This window comes from Protopterus annectens, chromosome 5.part0 (assembly GCF_019279795.1).
Source record: "Protopterus annectens isolate FY-2018-M chromosome 5.part0, PAN1.0, whole genome shotgun sequence".
Classification (NCBI taxonomy): Eukaryota; Metazoa; Chordata; order Ceratodontiformes; family Protopteridae; genus Protopterus; species Protopterus annectens.
The window spans coordinates 1,837,760,604-1,837,774,871 of NC_056735.1; positions in this window are offsets into that span (position 1 = coordinate 1,837,760,604).

Genomic DNA, 14,268 nt, shown 5'->3' on the forward strand with positions numbered 1-14,268 from the left:
CCATAGAATGGTGCACAGCAACGGTTATTCCTCTCCACAAAGGAGGGGCCACAACTGACCCTGGTAACTATCGCCCCATAAGCCTGACTAGCTTGGTCTGCAAGGCTGTGGAGCGCATCATCATGGAACTCATTAACAAAGACATTGGTAACCTCCAAACACTTGACCCGACCCAGTTCGGCTTTGTTAAGGGCAGATCATGCCTACTAAACCTGGTTGACTTCTTCGAGACAGTCACCAAGGCCATAGACGAGGGAAAGATGGTTCACACAGCCTACCTTGATCTCACCAAGGCTTTCGACACCATTCCCCACTCGGATATTACAGAAAAACTCACCAGCCTGAACATAAACCCCTATGTCATGAGATGGGTTGCCAACTGGCTTACAGACAGAACTCACACCGTAAGAATCGCGGGCTGCAGGTCCAACTCTAAACCAATCACAAGTCATGTCCCACAAGGCTCAGTCCTGGGACCCCTACTGTTCGGCATATACTTCTCAGAAGTACAGGCAAACACAGGAGGACTATGGCTAACCAAGTTCACCGATGACTGCAAACTGGGAGCCATAACTGACTCTCTGGCTGACACGGACATCTTCCAAAAGGGCCTTACTGAGACGGACACCTGGTGTCAAAGTCATGGCCTCAAGCTAAATGCCAAAAAATGCATAGTCATCCCATTTGGGAAAAACAAAACACCCACGAATTACCACATAGGAGGCAGCCCCCTTAATACAGAAGAGGTAATAAGAGATCTGGGGACCTGAAGGAGTGACCTCAGCACAAGAGCTTGTAGTAATTGGTCGTTTTGGACCATTTCCAGCTCTTTTTAAGTTCCCTGTTTAAAATCCGTCCCTGAGCATTTTTTTCTGGCTATACTACTCAGAAACAGCTCCTCATGGCCCTGCAGAGTAGTGCTAGCAGCAGAGAACTGAGAAAAGTGACTGCTTTCCTGATCTAAGTATTTTTTTGCTGTTTTGACCTGAGAGACCTTCCTTTTCTTACTTTGAACAAGTTTAAACTGCTTTATTACCTGTTTTTTGCATTGTACATTATCTGCACTTAAAGTTACATTTGGTTGAAAGTTTGTTGTTAAATTTAACTGTTGAGGCTACCCACTAAAGTGAGCTAGCCTGTGTAAGTGATTTCTTACTGTTTTTCCTGCATTTCTGTGTACTTTTTAACCTAAAAAACAAAAAAAAACAAAAATTTAGGGGGAGCATCTGTATACATCACAGATACACACACCTCCAGGTTAGTAGCACTGCAGGAAGCATCTGAGATCATACATGTGCAGCTAACAGTGGGCAAAACTGCCTTTCAGTTTGTAGCCTGCTACAGACCACCCTCCCGAACTCAGGAACGCCACTCAGCTTTCCTGGGAACATTGGAGGATGTGACGGTCTCTACAAACACCATTATATGGGGTGACTTCGACTACAGAAACATTAACTGGGAATACTACTCAAGCCACAACACCCTCACCCAATGGTTGCTAGACTTTCTAACCACAAATGCTATGTCACAACTGGACACCACACCCACAAGAGGGGAAAACATACTGGACCTCATCATTGCCAACATGGGGACTCCATGTTCCACACCAGAGGTATGCCCCTCATTGGTAAGGTCAGACCATACATTTATCTCACTGGACATCCATATCCCGTCCCCATCCCCATCCTAGGTTCTCTCGGTGAAGTACTTACCGACAGCAAATGTCACACTTCCCTAAACCAAGGTGGTATCCTACAAAGACCCTGGGACAGAGGTATGTACGGCTCAGACCACTGAATCCTTTACAAACACATTCTATTGACACCTACAGAAATGCATGGATCGTGCTATCCCAAATAAGAACAGGACTCACTCCTCCAAAGGCAGGGGACCTGTCTGGTGGACCACAGCCATAAATGAGCTATACAACAAAATGAAGGGGCTACTACATGATAGAGCACAATCCCAATAAGGGAAGGCATCTCTGATCAGTACTAGCAAGAAGCTATGTTCACTCATGAATTCATGTAAGACCCACTTCGAAAGGTGAATTGCACCACACACTGAGAACAATCACAAGGCCTTCTTTAGTTATGTCATGAACCTGGGTGTCAACTCCCAGATATGCTGTGTGTTACTGCAAAATGACAATACATACAGTGAACCCACAGACATTGCCATCATCCTGGCAAACAGGTTCAGTACAAATGTCACCCCCCCATCCCCCCTAATGAGCAAATGTCCATCCCAACAGAGTGTAGCCTCCCTGACATCACAGATGATCAGGTGGGTGCTGCCCTCTCCAAAGCAGACAACACAGCATCAGTGGGACCGGACGGTATCCTGGCCTGCATCTTACACAAGCTTCATGATGAACGTAACCTTCACATGAAGTCACTGTTCAATATCAGACTTACTACAGGATATGTACCCAAGAAATGGCGTACAGCGACAGTGGTCCTGCTCCACATAGGTGGTGCCACAACAGACCCCGGACACTATCGCCCTATAAGCCTATCTAGCCTGGTCTGCAAAGCTATGGAACATATCATCATGGTACTCATACACACAGACATCGGGAACCTACAGGCACTGGATCCTACACAATTCAGCTTTGCTGTGGGCAGATCTTGCCGCTTGAACATGGTCGACTTCTTTGAACAGTTACCAGGTCCATAGACATAGGGAAGGTAGTCCACACAGCCTACCTGAACCTCGCAAATACCTTCACAACAATACCCCACTCAGGCATCATACATAAGCTCACCAGCTTACATATCGACACATATGTCACAAGATGGATTGCTAAGTGGATCAAGGACAGCACCCACATGGTATGTATTGCAGGTGCCATGTCTGACCCTACACCAGTTACACGTGGCATCACACAAGGCTCAGTCCTGGGACCTGTCTTATTCAATATATATTTCTCCGATGTACAGGCTAACACAGGAGGAATATGGCTGACCATGTTCGCAGATGAATGCAAACTGGGTGCCATATTTGACTCTCCAGCTGGCACAAGCATCCTCGAAAAGGGTCTCACAGTGATGGATAACTGGTGCCAGAGCCATGGCCTACAGCTGAATGCCATTAAATGCTTAGTCATTCCCTTTGGGAATCACATAGTGCCCACACATTACCACATAGGTGTTAATACATTAAGTATGGTAGAAGTTGTTAGGGATATGATGGCGCGAGTAGTTTGTACTCTTGCCTTCGACAATCACATTGCCATAGTGGTTAGACAGACATTCTATATAGCCCTCCCTATCCCAACAGGTTTCACATCTGGATCAAGTAAAGTCATTATGCCCCTATACTCATGAGGCCCTTGATTGGATACAATGCCCCATTAGGGATATACCTTACCCGACACCTGCAGCAACTGTATTGGCCACAAAAGTACCTCACCAAGTAGATCTGGGGACTCACACAGATGCCCTGTGCAGTTCGGCTAAGGTAACTCCAGCTCTACTCAGTCTCTTACCACCTACTCGGATGCAATCTGTGCATGTTGTTTACAGCCATGTCCAACACAGAATTAATGTACATGCTACACAGAATTAATGTACATGCTCCACCTCAGGATATCCAGATCCCTTAGAGCTACACGCTCCAGGGACTTACACCTCAGCACAGATATTTATAGGACATGCTGGAGGGACACATTTCTATCCCAGATGCTCCCCTCACTCCGGAATGGGATCCCAGTCCTGCATGGGCTGAGCCCCCCACTGACCCCCTACAGGAGACATATTGATGAGTGGATGGGTGATCGTATGTTTACCCCTGGAATCTCTTCTGGGTCCCTGCTGGATAGAGGAACAATAAAGCAAATGTAAAAGGCCTATCTTGTGTGACCTACTATTCACAGGCACAGTCTACTAATCTAACAGAGATGCGAAAGCCAAACACACTCTGGCTAGGCTTATACATGCCCTAGGGCAGATAGGCTAGTATCAACCTATGCACCTATGGTAATGTTCGGGATGCACACTGTTTATTGATGATACTGATTACAAGTTTTTTCTCTTCTTTGCTTTCACACTTTCTACGAACAACCTAAGTATCTGCATTACATATTTTATTATGACAGGGTTCCAATATATTAAATATGTGTCTGTTGTCATATAACTGTGTGCACATGGCAGATTGGTGAATACTTAGAGATTCCTGTGTTAACACATGCCACTGCCGGATATGTGTGGCTCACTGCTATACTCAGACATGGCCTAAGTGTGTGAGCATGCCCAGTCTGTCCTTTCACTGTTTTGTTGCCTGACATTTGTCTCATTTATTCAAGTGTGTGAGCATGCCCAGTGTGACCTTTCAATATGATGCTGTCTGAAGTCCACTACATTTGTTGATGTGTGTGAATATGACCAATATTAACACTTATACTGTATGTGTGTTGAAAATCAGGTTCTATTCTTACTGCAGGGCACACCTTTGTGTCATAACTCGACAGGGATTATGCTGTGTCTGCAGGGTTTCCATGAGGTACGTTGGATAGACTTATCAACATTTCTTCATACAGGCTGACCAGTGCAATGCTGTCATGGTTTAGTGGTTCAGTACTATGACTCTAGTGCACATTATCCTGGGTTCAAGGCCTGTCACTGCTTTATATTTTCATACTGAGCATACCAGACTGCTTAAGGGCCAGTACAGCAAATATGAGCATGTTGGCTTTTGTTCAGCTATGCCCAATGTAGACCAGGCTTGTCCAGCATTGCTCAACGTTAACCAACATTACAGAACGTTGCCCAGTATTGCTCAACGTTGACCACAGTTGTGCTAGTGTTGGTGTGTGCAATTGCTTTACATATACTAAATGGTGGTGAAAGCTGTTTAGCACTGCTTTATATTGCTTAACACATGTCAATCATGCCTCAGGAGGTGCTGCAGGGCTGCCTATGTCGGATGCACATACTGCACTCCCTATACATGTTTGAAAACAGGTAGTGTCATGTTAGGCATCCCTTTTACTATTTGTGCGAGTCAGAGAGAGGTATCATTTCCAGGGTTCCTACTGATCCAGTGTATGTGCTACACGTTGCCTCTTTGCCAAGGCCAAAGCATACTGGGCACGCCTCCTTCTGCCTACTGGGGCAGACTCAGGTTGTTCCTCCTCCGAGTCACGCTCTGCCTGTGATGGCCTTGGCAATGGTGGGGGGCTGTTTGGCCCAGGCCTATGCTGCTCCTGCTGCAGCTGTTTTTGCAGGATCATATTATGTAGCATGGCACATACCATGACAATTTGGGTACATGTAGCTGGTGAGTACTGCAAGGCTCCACCAGATGTGTCCAGGCACTGGAACCATGACTTGAGCAGTGCAAACACATGCTCGATTACATTTCATGTTTATGCGTGTGCCTCATTATGGTGATCCTGTTTGGGTTTGTGTGTGCATTTCTGATGGGTGTCATCAGCCACGGCTCCAGTGCATAGCCAGCATCCCCCACTAGGTGACCATGAGGGATGTCCCCATTGGCAAATGTCTGGTACAGCTGCGTCAGATGCCAGATATGGGAATCATGGCAGCTTCCAGGGCAGCCAGCACACACATTCAGTATTATGCCCTGGGCATCACACACGACCTGGCGGTTGATAGAGGGGAAGTCCTTGCAGTTTGAAGTAGACCCTACCCTGCTCACCGGCTGGTGCTTTGATGCATATGTGCGTGCAGTCTATTGCACCCACTACTGCAGGGTATTCCACTATTTGCTGGAAGAGACGCATATTGCTGGCCAATACCTCATGGGAATTGGGGAAATACACATGATCACCGACATGTGCTGACATGGCATCCAGGAACTGGTGCAGTACCCTGGATGCTAATGCCTGTTATATCCCCATCATATCACCTGTTGGTCTCTGGAAGGTACCTGTTGCTAATATTCTTAGGCCAACACATACCTTGGTTTCCACTGGGATGGGTTCCCCTCTGATGGTTCTGTGTATGAGGCGTGGCCTGCACAGCTCAACGATTTGCTGCAAGAGGTCTCTGTCCACTCTATAGTGCACCACTGTCTCCAGCTTATGTAGCCCCTGGTAGGTTACCCTGGGCCTGTACACTCTTCTCCATCTCCTCACTGTGGGTTGTCCAGCAGCATTCGCATTGTCACCACCCTCAGCATGTTGCATATGTCACCTTATAACAGCAATGGCAGCCCCTAACATTTCTTTGTCTCAGTAAAGCTTTTTCAGTTTTCACTTCTAGTAGCTTACTGCAGTGTTGCAGTGTCTCTTGAGAAAAACATAGTGGAATGTTGTTTGCAGAGTTTTAAGTGCTGGGTTGGGCTGGGCTAGTGTACTGCCTGTGTAATTGCCTGATTCTGATTGTTTTCACCTGCTAGCTCTGCTAGTACTCCCTGGTTAACTTCCTACTATTTGTTGTGCTTCCTTTTTCCTTTCTGTTTCCTCAGGGGGGCAGCACCGCGCACACAAGCGCAAACACGCGCACAGCAGTCTCACACGTGTGCACACATGCTTACACTGACGAAAACTTGCTTATTCTTGGTAAAACGCGCGCACACCAATGCAAACGCGCTTACACATCTTTAAACAGCCTTATACATGCTTACTCCGACTTAAATGCATGCACACAGGCTTACACACATGCACACAGTCTTACTCGGGTTTACAGGCGTGCACCCGCATGCATACATGCTCAGCAAGAAACTTTAGTGTTATCCACGGCATACATTTTCAATTTCTTGCCTTTACCTAGCCTACCTGTTGACACACCTCTTTCAATGATGTGTAAATGACAGCTGACACATGCCACTCTGCTCCAATGAGCTTCACTTCTTTCATACATACCCCCCACATGATGTCACCTATCTTCTACTCTGTTACTCCCCTTATCCTACACCTACACTCCACTGACTGTGCTCATTTGCTATGTAAACTTGCGATTCACTATCCTAATCCTCATTTGCATAAGATTGCCTACTAATGCTTGGTTACATCTCTTAGACTGAGCTTCCCCCTTTAGCAACCTCTACTCGGTGGCCATGTTGTCTTCAGCCTGCCATTCCGTTGTATTGTAAATTCAGAATAGCAATAAAATCCACATTTGTGGATCTTAATTACTAATTTTCTGTTTTTTAGGGTGCAGCCCGTTTGCACGGCGCTGCGCTGCGCTTAAACCCCGGAGATCGGGATGAAAAACAAAATTATTTTATTTTTATTTTGCATCACTGAACATTGCCAATGGCCATATTTTTGGCCATTGGCATACTTCCTCAACTAAATGCATCCTTTTTTTGGAGCTGTCACGGCTCCGTTTTGCTATTTGCAGAACCGTACTCAGTTGTCAACTGAGTACATTTCTGCAAATAACACTACTCTTACTCGGACAGGTTCGGGTTTCCTGGATCACAAATTTACCTCATTTACATAGCTTTCACCTGCAATTGAGGTAATTTGCATATCCAAGCCCTGTCCATGTAGGACTCATCTTGAGAGCTCTGTTTCACGCCCCTACCGGCTGTTCCTGGATCGCTCAGCAGACATGTTGGCTGCATGGAATCTTACTCTACTCTTAGACTCCGTGCAAGCCTTTGTGAATCCGGCCCTATATGCTTTCATATTTTCAGTTTGCAGTTTTTTATTATCCTGGTACCAATTTATAAACAAGTTCAGTCCTATACCCACAAGAAAGAGTTATTTGATTATAATAATAGCAGTTACATATACCTTTTCTTACATGAATCTTAATGATGCTAACTCTAATGTCTTTAAACATTAATGGATTAAATGTTTCCTTGTTTCCCACCTTTCTAAGCTAGTATAGTCCAGTTTTCAGGCTACTGCTGAATTCAGGACTGTGATACTAGTTTCTGAGTTGCCCATACCTTACTTGGATAGAAGGAAGTTTCTCTGTTCACCTGTGAGAGAGGGGGGAGCTTTGAGCAACCTATCTGTCCCTGGAGGAGTGGTTCCAGCCCAGAAGTTAGTAGTTTATTGGCCATTTTGGGCTAATTTCTGTCTCTTTCATTTCCCTACTATAAAAACCGTGTTTGCATGGTTTTGCGCACTGGGCAGTGCCGGTTAGCTACGGTTAAATTATTCCTGGCTCCACTAAGTCTCCTTTTCAGTTTTTCCCTTGAAACTAGTCTAACTCTCTACCTAAGCACTCAAAAAGCATCTTACAGCCCAGCAAGTGCTCAGACGTAATAGCAAGCACTCATATACTCTGACACTGATTGCCCAGCACGCCGAGGCTCTTTATTCACCCCTCACCAACCAAGTGACTAAGCAGCTCACCCTACTATTCAGGCATGACCAAAGGGCAACTTCAGGTGCACTCTCCAGTCCAGCTGGTGAATCTGGGTATCCTGAGGCAATGTTACAACTGCCTCAGGTACACAGGCAACCCTCTCCTCCTACCACAAAACACTAACATATGCGAGAGATGCAATTATACAGCCAAACTGGAAGCTAAGCTGTCTCCACCTAGACTGGAACAGACAGTCTAGAGGAGAAGGTTAACACTAGCACCACACCTCCAGCCACACACAGACCTACTAAAACAGCACTGGCAAAAACTGCATATAAATACACAAAATCATACTCGGAAGCTCTAAATAAAAACCTGCAAAAGCATCAGAGACCTCCAAAGGAGACACCCAAAAAAACCTGCACTTCCCGTCACAAACTAAACAACACATAAAACACAAAATCAGTGTGCTGCACAATCACAGACCTTAAGGCGAAATAACATACCTAACACGCTAGTAATAGGTGACTCTATAGTCAGGCACACTGACGTCCCACTCACTAGGCTGGACAAGCAGAAGGTTACTGTTAGCTGCCTGTCGGGAGCCAGGATCCACCACATAACACAAGCACTCAGGTCACTCCAGAACAAGTACAAATATGACTCTGTCATTGTTCATGTTGGTGTGGATGACCTGAGACGTACCTCCCTGGACTACATGAAAAGAGACATGGAAGAGCTCTCTGATTATGCAGCCCAGGCTGGTATGACCCTGACCCTGAGTAGCATCCTGCCCTCACCAAGAATGATACCTCAGTATAAAGAAAAAAATGATCAATTTCAACAATTGGCTAAGCTTCTGGTGTCATTCAAAGGGGATCCAGTGTCTGTCAGCCTGGGACGACATGCTCGATAAGCCGCGTTGCTTCACAGGAGATGGCTTACACCTGTCACCCCTAGGCTTTTGAATACTGGCCAAGGCTCTTGCTGCCCCCATAGTGCCCTTTTTAGGCAAGGCTCAAAAGTCAAACCCACTTCCTTAAACAGCACAATTAACAAAAAACTGAGGGTTATGCTACTCAATGACAGGAGTTTAAATCTCAAAATGCATGCGCTCGAAGCACTCCTTAGTATGGAGAACGTCGACATCTGTGCAGTAACTGAAACCTTGTTCAAGGCTCCAGAGAGCACCCCAGCATTACCAGGCTACAACTCATACCACACGTTACGGCTACAGAACATGGACCAAAACACAAAAGGAGGGGGTGCATCCGTATTCATCAAGGATACCTACACTTCCAGGTTAGTGGCGCAGCATGATACCTCTGAGATCATCCATGTGCAACTAACATCAGGCAAATCTGCAATGTAAATTGTGGCCTGCTACAGATCACCCTCCATGACCCAGGACCACCACTCCACCTTTCTGGAGACACTGGAAAACATGAAGGTCCTACCGGACACCCTGATATTGGGCGATTTCAATTACCCTACCATTCACTGGGAAAACTACTCAAATACAAATTCCCAGGCCCAGTGCTTCCTGGAATTAATCAACTCAAATGCCCTGGATCAGCTGGTAAACTCCCCTACCAGAGGTGAAAACATATTGGACCTGGCCATCACCAACATGGGCGACAGGTGTTCCACACCGGAGGTCAACCTGTCACTGGTTAGATCAGACCATACTCTAATCACTCTGGATGTCCACACCCCACCACCACCTCCAACTAAGGAAACCACAGTAAAAAGCTTTTCTAAAGTAAACTTCACCTTACCTAAGACAGAGGTGGTAAGTGTCACAGCCCCCACGCTAAATTATATCACTGCCCAAGATGCAGAAACCTTTACAAATTCACTCTATGAGCACCTACAAGGATGCATGGATCATGTCATCCCTAGCAAAACCAAGACTCACTCCTCTAAGAGAAGGAAACCAGTTTGGTGGATCCCTGCAATAAACAGGCTATACAATAGAAGGAGGAAACTAGTTCAGAAAAAAAGGAAATTCCAAGAAGGAAAGACATCCCTGATCAGTATCAGTAAGAAACTAAGGTCCCTCATGAAATCATCCAAGGCTAACTTCGAAAGAAAAATAGCCAAGGATTCAAAAGATAACCACAAAGCCTTCTTTAGCTATGTTAAGAAACTAAGTGGCAACTCGCAGATATGCACTGAACTAGTGCAAAATAGCACAAAATATACTGAACCTACTGATATTGCCAACATCCTGGCAGATAGATTCAGTGCAAACTTCACCCCCCCTCTCACCTCCAAAAGGGCCCACAACAATACCGAAAAAGTGTAGTCTCCCAAAAATCACAGACACACAGGTGAAAACAGCCCTTTCAAAAGCCAAAAACACAGCGTCAATGGGACCAGATGGTGTCCCAGGCTGCGCCTTGCATGAACTACAGAACAAACTAACCCCCCACTTAAACATGCTGTTCAACCTCAGCCTCTACACAGGCTATGTGCCCATAGAATGGTGCACAGCAACGGTTATTCCTCTCCACAAAGGAGGGGCCACAACTGACCCTGGTAACTATCGCCCCATAAGCCTGACTAGCCTGGTCTGCAAGGCTGTGGAGCGCATCATCATGGAACTCATTAACAAAGACATTGGTAACCTCCAAACACTTGACCCGACCCAGTTCGGCTTTGTTAAGGGCAGATCATGCCTACTAAACCTGGTTGACTTCTTCGAGACAGTCACCAAGGCCATAGACGAGGGAAAGATGGTTCACACAGCCTACCTTGATCTCACCAAGGCTTTCGACACCATTCCCCACTCGGATATTACAGAAAAACTCACCAGCCTGAACATAAACCCCTATGTCATGAGATGGGTTGCCAACTGGCTTACAGACAGAACTCACACCGTAAGAATCGCGGGCTGCAGGTCCAACTCTAAACCAATCACAAGTCATGTCCCACAAGGCTCAGTCCTGGGACCCCTACTGTTCGGCATATACTTCTCAGAAGTACAGGCAAACACAGGAGGACTATGGCTAACCAAGTTCACCGATGACTGCAAACTGGGAGCCATAACTGACTCTCTGGCTGACACGGACATCTTCCAAAAGGGCCTTACTGAGACGGACACCTGGTGTCAAAGTCATGGCCTCAAGCTAAATGCCAAAAAATGCATAGTCATCCCATTTGGGAAAAACAAAACACCCACGAATTACCACATAGGAGGCAGCCCCCTTAATACAGAAGAGGTAATAAGAGATCTGGGGACCCAGGTAGACAGTAATCTTTCCTTTGACAATCATATTGCCAAAGTAGTTAGTAAATCCTTCTATGTGGCCCATCTAATTACTAAAGGGTTTGCATCTAGAAATAAAGAGGTTATAGTGCCCCTCTACTCGTCACTCATTAGACCCATGATAGAGTACAATGCCCCATTTGGGATGTACCTCACAAGACACTTCCAACAGCTGGAAAGACCACAAAAGTACCTCACCAAGAGGATTACTGACCTCAAACATATGTCCTAGGCAGCCCGACTGAAAAAACTCCGGCTGTACTCAGTGGCATATCGCTTACTCAGAGGTGATCTCTGCCTGACTTACAAAGCCATGTCCAACTCAGAATTGATGGACATGCTCCACCTAAAGAAATCCAAGTCACTGCGAGCCACGAGCTCTAGTGAGCTAAACCTCACCACAACAATAAATACAACATGCTGGAGGGATAGATTCCTGTCACAGAGACTCCCCATGCTTTGGAACAAAATTCCAAATTACATTAGGCAGAGCCCCTCATTAACAGTCTTCAAGAGAAACCTTGACGAGTGGATGGGTAACAGAAAATACACCCCTGGGATCACTTCATTGGCTCTGCTTGACAGAGGATCAGTTAATTAATCAATGGGGTGGCGCAAGCCGACACACTTTGGCTAGGCTTAGAAATGGCCTTGGGCAGAAAGCCTAGTACCTACCTAAGAACCTATGAACCTAAATAATCCAAAGAAGAGGTCAAACTTACTAAAATATTTGAATGTTAATAAAGCCCAGGTAGTTTTTTACAAGAAACACATTTTAGGCTTTCTGAAAAGGAAATTTGGACCCCCCAGTAACTATATTACCCTTGCTCATGCCTCTTATAAGACTAAAAAACTAGGGGTTTTGATTTTATGAAAAAAGTGCCGTACTTCCTCAAATTTTATATAACTATGAAGACCCAGAAGGACTTTTAACCATACTTACTTTAAAATTTAATAACAGAATCTGGACTCTAGTCAATATTTATTGGATTCCTGGTTTGGGAGTATGCTAAAAAACATTTTGATCATATTATTAATGTATACAAGGGAAATCTCATTATAGGTGGCACTTTTAACTATATACTACATAGTACTGACACTACTAATAACAATCCATTAAGGCTTTCACATATAGCAAAACTTTTAAAAAAATGGATTGGGAGTCTTAATTTACTCTATACATTTATTATTAAAGATTTTACCTCTTTGAAATATTCTTATATAAATTATAGATTCAAAACACAGACTAGAATAGATAGAATTTTACTTTCTAATGATTTAAGGATGAATATATCCTCCTTTGCAATTCTTCCATGCCCCATTTCAGATCATGACACACTTTCCCTTGACTTTTGAATTAACTATAAAATGCTTATTCTTATAACTACAATCCCAGTTTATGCAACCAAAATTAATGATTTTAAACCTTGGTTCTAAACAGAGGTGCATTTTTTTCTAGAGATAAACCTTACTCCAAAATCTAACATAATCATGGTATGGGATGCATTAAAAGTCTATCTTTATGGCAAAATAATAGCATGGTTCAGAAATAAACAAAAAATGGGATTTAGGCTTACAAAACATTCAATTTCAACTCTCAGATATTAAATCTAATTCCTCCCAGCACAACAACAATGAGATGAAAAAAAATTGAGGAGCAATATTTAGATATCTTATCCCATAAACTAACTTGGAGTTGGAAAGATAAATAATAAACTCATCATCCTCCAAACATATGCACAATCTGTCGATGAGAGCCTATCTGTCCCTGAAAGAGTGACCTCAGCACAAGAGCTTGTAGTAATTGGTAGTTTTGGACCATTTCCAGCTCTTTTGAAGTTCCATGTTTAAAATCCGCCCCTGAGTGTTTTTTTCTGGCTATACTACTCAGAAACAGCTCCTCGTGGTCCTGCAGAGTGGTGCTAGCAGCAGAGAACTGAGAAAAGCAACTACTTTCCTGATCTAAGTATTTTTTTGCTGTTTTTACCTGAGAGACCTTCCTTTTCTTACTTTGAACAAGTTTAAACTGCTTTATTACCTGTTTTTTGCATTGTACATTATCTGCACTTAAAGTTACATTTGGTCGAAAGTTTGTTGTTAAATTTAACTGTTGAGGCTACCCACTAAAGTGAGCTAGCATGTGTAAGTGATTTATTACTGTTTTTCCTGCATTTCTGTGCACTTTTTAACCTAAAAAACAAAAAAAAAATATCTTTGTTTCCCCCCCTTTCTCGACTAGTTTAGACCAGTATACAGGCTTCGCTGTATTCTGGACTGTGGTGTAGTTCCTGTGTTGTCCATTGCCTTACTTGGATAGAAGGAAGTTTCTTTGCTCACCAGTGGGAGTGGGGAGCCTTGAGCAGCCTATCTGTCCCAGAAGGAGTGACCTCAGCACAAGAGCTTGTAGTAATTGGTCGTTTTGGACCATTTCCAGCTCTTTTTAAGTTCCCTGTTTAAAATCCGTCCCTGAGCATTTTTTTCTGGCTATACTACTCAGAAACAGCTCCTCATGGCCCTGCAGAGTAGTGCTAGCAGCAGAGAACTGAGAAAAGTGACTGCTTTCCTGATCTAAGTATTTTTTTGCTGTTTTGACCTGAGAGACCTTCCTTTTCTTACTTTGAACAAGTTTAAACTGCTTTATTACCTGTTTTTTGCATTGTACATTATCTGCACTTAAAGTTACATTTGGTTGAAAGTTTGTTGTTAAATTTAACTGTTGAGGCTACCCACTAAAGTGAGCTAGCCTGTGTAAGTGATTTCTTACTG